The sequence below is a fragment of the Coptis chinensis genome, chromosome 7 (assembly GCF_015680905.1).
Source record: "Coptis chinensis isolate HL-2020 chromosome 7, ASM1568090v1, whole genome shotgun sequence".
Classification (NCBI taxonomy): domain Eukaryota; kingdom Viridiplantae; phylum Streptophyta; class Magnoliopsida; order Ranunculales; family Ranunculaceae; genus Coptis; species Coptis chinensis.
In genome coordinates this window covers 72,647,321-72,653,320 of record NC_141462.1, presented here as the reverse complement: position 1 = coordinate 72,653,320, position 6,000 = coordinate 72,647,321, and the positions used below count along the sequence as shown (strand labels likewise).

General features: G+C 35.2%; 1 long non-coding RNA gene across 1 annotated transcript in view; it reads right to left on the bottom strand.

The window, feature by feature from the left end:
• Positions 1-565: 565 nt before the first annotated feature.
• LOC147488742 (uncharacterized) overlaps positions 566-6,000 on the bottom strand; it is an 11,036-nt gene continuing 5,601 nt past the window's right edge. Inside the window, exon 2 of the long non-coding RNA XR_015202688.1 lies at positions 566-605. This is a non-coding gene — a long non-coding RNA (uncharacterized LOC147488742). The remainder of the gene's footprint in view (positions 606-6,000) is intronic.

Sequence of the window (6,000 nt, the reverse complement as noted above, 5' to 3'; positions counted from 1 at the left end):
TTCATATTTTCATAGGTTTTAATAGACAACGATAAAATAAACACAAAACCTGCGTTTTAGCAAGAAATACAACTGAATAAAGCTTGGACTTGAAATCTTCAATATCAGCTCATTTAAAGCTCCAAACTGCTAGCAAAGCTCATGGACTCAGAGAACCATGAAACAAGTTGAAGAATCCAAACTTAAGTCCCTAAGCCAGCTAAAAAAGAGATTTTCGGATAAAAAACTTGGTCAAACTGACCTAAATCAGCCCAAAAGTCAGGAGAAAATTTCAAACATCGATATCTTCCGTCTCCTAACTCTGATTCAAGCATTTGACCAACTAAAATGATCAGAGCAGAAAACTTTACGTAACGGTATCTAGCTTCCAAAAAATGGTCGTACAGTTTAGAATATGAAGATAAAGTCAAAGCTTGTTACTATTAGTCCAAGCCCATTACTATTCCCTAGAATATTTCCTGGGATATTATATTTTATTTGTAACCGTTAGATTTAGATTAGATGGATTGAATCTAGACCATCAGAAAAACTATAAATATAAGGGTCTAGTTTTAGTTTTTTTGACGGAATGGTTAGCATTCCATCAGTAGGAGTAGAGTAGTTTACTACTTTCCTAGTGTAATGAAGAATTTCATTTTCAGTTTTTAATTAAAATGTTTTTAATTCAGTTTTATTTTCTGTTAATTAGAATAACACTTTAGTTCTGTGATCTTGGAGTAGAAACTTTGCCCGAGTGAAGATTATCTCCGTTAGGGAAGGTGTTTCGATAATTATAACAATTAGGAATCGAGTAAGTTCACCCAGAGATGGGGTTCTGAATCGATTCCACGCGCTAATAACGTTCGTTCAGAGATGAAGAGTCGTTATTAGGGATAAAAAATCGAGACTAACTCTTTTATTGGAGATATGATTCGCTCAAACGGATTTTCTATCTCCGTAATCAAAGTCTATTTTCTTTCATTTTCATCATTTTCTCACCTAAATCCACTTTCACAAACATCACGTGATCGAATTAGTTTTTGTTTATAAATAAACTTTTGCAATTTTATTGAAATGCGAACGAAATGATAAACCCGACCGCTGTTTTACAAAAAGATCAATGGCGCCGCTGTATTTTCAGTAAAATTTGTAAAATAAATTAATTTGGTCACAACACTCCCATAATCATTTCTATTCCCTCCACAATTTTTCATTTTCCTCTAAACAATAATTAAAAAAAACCCATTTGTGGTTATGGGCCTACTTTTAGGCTTTTCTTTGACCGAATTAAAAAAAAAACATTAAAAACAAACAAACAAACAAACAAACAAAAATCGCACCCATCTTCTTCTTCTTCATTTTCTTTCTTTCTCTCCTTCTTTCTTCTCTGCGTCTGCATCTGTGTCTCCTTCTTCTCCATTCTCTATTCTTCTCTGCATCCGTCTTTTCTCCCAATCATCACTAATCTTTTGCTTTGATTATTTTGTAGGTTCTGCGAAGATCGGTTCAGTAACTGTTGGGGGTGCTGGGTTGAGACGGTGGTGGCTGTTCGGTGGTGCTGTTGGGGGTGCTGTCGGTGGTGTTGTTGGTGGTGACTGAAAACTGGTGTATGGTGAAGTGAAGGTGGCGATGAGTGATGGTGACTTGAGGTCAGCTAGAGGGTGTATGTGCTGGTGGTTGTACTTTCGGTGCTGGTGATTGTGTTTTAGTGGCTTGAGGTAAGTTAGAGTGATGGTTGTGCAGAGGTGTATTGAGTAGTGGCTGCTAGTGCAGCTTGCTGCATGTGTAATGTAGCTGGTGAGTTGTGTTGCTGGACGATTCTCTGTAAGGTGAAGTTGGTCTATGTGTAGTCTTGTTGTTCTTTGTATAGTAAATGAAAGTTGTGGTGAATGGCGATGAAGTTGAGCAATTGATTTGCTAAGTGTTTGTGGTGTTGTTTGTGTGGTCTATGTGTGTGGTTAAGCACTGCAAGTCGCGTCTGAATGAAGGTCGTGAGACGAGAGATTGGTGGATGAAGTGAACTGCCCAATGCTAGTGTGTTGTTGTGAGGAGTGTGAAGGCTGCTGCATGGTGCAGAGAGCTTTTGTTAATTGTGATAATACAAGTAACTAGTTGTGGAGCTTTTACATGACAGGAGAGTTTCTTAATTGAAAGATAGTGGGCCGACATAGTTGTTAAGCTCTCACCTATTTTCATTAATTTGTCTGCTATTTTTTTTTTAGATTTTTCTACAAGACTCTGTGCACAACAAGAGCTTCTCAGTGTTTGGTTTTTTACTTTATGTGAATATTTAATAACTAGTTGCAATTGTTGGAGGTATTACTGATGTCCATGTGCGCTATTGCTTAATAGATTCCTTGTCATTATGTTGTTGCTGCTACTGCTACGTTTAAGTGAATTGTTCTGGCTTGCCACTGTTACCTTGATGCTTTGATGAGTGTTGACTGCTGGAAAAAGTGAACTTCGTGCTATTAAAGAAGGCGGAGTATCAGTACTATGTTATATGTGTAGTGGTTTTCGGACTTAATGCCTGCAAGGTGGCATTCTTAGAGACTTAGGTAATTTCTACGAGGTTGTGGACCCTGGATTGTGGACTCCGATTTTCATCGTCCAAGCACCACACATTTTATTTTATTTTTTTTTAAAAAAATAAATAATAAAATAATAATAATAATAATAATAATAAAGGGTTATTTTTTTAACTCATATAAGTAATTTTCTTTGTTTATAAAGCCCTCGAAGGCAAACTCTATAACTTATTGGCCTTGTGTCACCATTTTCGGCCTAGTTTGTGGGCTTCTATATGGATGTAATAATTTTCTAAATAACAGGTGAGTGGCATTGACCCCGAACTCTCAACAGGTCAATGACCACTCAAGTCATCTTCGAACCCAAGTGCATGTAAGCATAACTTGGGAAGGTACGTTTTCTTTATTCTCTCCCTTGAATCTCCTGTCAAAAGGGTTAAATGCAATTTCCACACATGATTAGGCTACTTAAACGAAAATCAATCTTAGCCTTATGGAAATTATATGCTAGCATGTTTAGAATTGTGATTTAATGTTAATGCATGTTTCCATCATATGATTAGCAAACATGCATGATTAGAATTCAAATTTTATAAATGCTTCATAATTTTGCAAACATAGTCAACTTTAAACACCTGCTTTTATATCGGGTATCTGAAACATACTTTTAGGGAATCTACCACATGCTAAATTTCCTACCATCACGGTAAATCAAAATGTAGACCAACCTAAGAGTAACAAACCTTTACCCTTGCATATAAGCGATAAATCAATCATTTCAGTTGTTGAGACCAATCTTTCGAATGAGTATCTAATAAAAATGTTAATTTGTCCTATTTTACATATCTAAGCCTAATGAAGTACAACTTCCAATGCATTTTTATTTTTTATCTCGACATGGGTGTGTAAAAATACCATTTTTTTGGGGAGTACTCGCTAAACCCAAATCTTTTAACTATTACATTATAGTTGATCGAGAAACATGATACCTCGGTTTCATCCTGTTTGGGGGTGTGCATAATCTAGGGGAATCTGATGTAAAAAGACCCCACGTACCTAGTCTCGGGAATCTTACTTAAAAAAACCCAAAGTCTTGAGTATCTGACTTTAAATGACTCATTTTCCGTTACATTCAAGTAATGCCACAATAAGGTCACTGCGCCCTTCTATTTTGAGATATAGTTGTAACTTGTAAGTGTCGGTTCCTTCGTCCAAATAATTCGTGTATTCCAATTTAGTACCTAATGGGTACCTGATGGGTGGTAGGGTAATGTTTATCAACAAAGCAAGTTTATTTGTTCAACATATTAGCAAATAATCTGTATTTGCTAAATCATTCCACCATCTGGGTACGAATGCCAAGGGTTTCTACAAACCCTTATGCCTGATAAAAGTCTTAGGAATCTGACTATAAACGACCTAAATTACTATGTCTATATATGTGTGTATTTTTTATTGTTTGCTATTGTCAATTTTCTTGTTGCATGCTGTAATTTTTTCTACCGAATTTTTGCTCACGTTTCTCACGTAATTTCTTTCCTTATCTCTCTTGATACTTTGAGGACAAAACATCTATCTATTTGGGGGGTGGGAGAAAAATATTTTGCAAAAATTAGGCACTTTTAGGTTATTTATTTTTCTTTCTTTCTTTCTTTCTAAAAAAAAAAAAAAAAAAAAATCTTATTTAGTAATAAAGGTCTTGTTTCCTTTTATGTGATGAAAATTGTCTATAAATCTCACATTATAATAACCTAAAATAAATAAGATTGGTTCTTAGAAACGTGAAACTTATGTTTTTACAATTTATGTTTTTACAATTACATTAGCATTATAATTAGGATTGGTTCTTAGAAACTTATGTTAATATGTAAGCAATAGTTTTTACATTTTTTCATGAATATTCATGCAATGAGTGTCAATGACTGTATATAGCAGTAAGTTTCTGGGACCTACGGCTAGAATACTTAATTTCCAAATCCAGTGAGAATCTAGCCAAAAAGCCTCAGCATAAGTGTATCTGAGTAATAAGTAATGACCCATGGATGAAGCAATTCTGAGTAAAAGAAATCACACGTCCACTTGGATGATCACTATACCATATCCTAGGCGAGAATTTAGGCATTCTTTGGACTGATATAGCCAAATAAAAAAAATATACAAACCCAAAAAAATATATTTCCCCTAGTTTTCCCCGTTGAGCCTTTATATTAGCCATTTTATTTTTCATCCATTATTTCCTTTCCCATATCCATATCTGATGAGTTCGAGAAATATGATGAAGAGCATTAAAGAGAAGAGAAAAACCTATACAAATATCACGAAAAATTAGTTCTATCGGTTAGCCCGATTGATGAATCCAGTTAGCTGTGTCAAAACCAAGGAAAAGTAAATTCCATGAAAAAGGGGAATCAGCGTTATAAACTCCAAAAATAAAATCAAATGGAGTAGAAAAGTTAAAAAGGCCTAAGTATGGAACAGTTTTGAAACAGAAGAACACTAGGTTGTCTCTAGTAATTATATATTTGAAGACCATATTTTCTCTAACTCATTGTTTTGTTATCCCTTCCATTCCTTCTAAACTATTTCCTATGCCCCATAATACCTAATAAAAGTCATCTAGCTCAATTAGGGTATGTTAGTATGATAGTAAGTGGTAGACGTGATTGATCGACCTCGGTTTTCTGGACGTCATTGAGAATGTGAGGAAACGTGTGCCTACTGCACACTAGAGTAAGAAAAACTTGAGTGAAAAATATGAGAGAATTTGTGTTTTGACAAATACCTGTGAGAACCTACTTAAGAACGCTATCCGAAGCATCCAAAAACAGCCCTCCTTGTACATTTCATTGTAAAGTTCACTGCATGCATATTCATATGTAGATGTTTTGATTATTGTACATTTATTAATGTAGGTTTCAAAGGAATTAATCCTCGTTCCCCGCTACTGAGATGTACATATATCTAATATCTAATTTAGGGAACAAGTCTTTGTTACTGAGTCGTTATAGTATAGGTGAAGTTTGTGGGTATCTTCTCTGGAAAACTCTCACGAGGCTAAAACTCATCCACCAGGGAATTCCTAGTGGTTTAAGGCCTTGTTGCATATGATCAATGCAATCGCACTCTGCGAAACGAGAATTAGATTAGGACTACACATTTTTGGCCACTTATCTATTTTAGTCTCTTCTTTGCTTGAGGACAAGCAAAGTATTGTTTGGGGGTGGTTCATAAGTACCAAAAACTGTGTTTTAAACCCCATAGAGACATTACATTTGGGTCAATTATCTTATATATAAAGCGGATACCGGATTTTCCAATTAGTTTTTGTATTCCCGATTTTAGACCAAAGTTTTAAATTCGAAGGGTACCGGAAAGTTGGACAGCCACTTTCATTTTGCTCTTCATGGAAAGGGTAAAATCGTATATACACTTTTCCCTTCCATCACTTAACTTTTGCTACGGAAAAAAAACCCAAACAGACGCACCTTTCCAT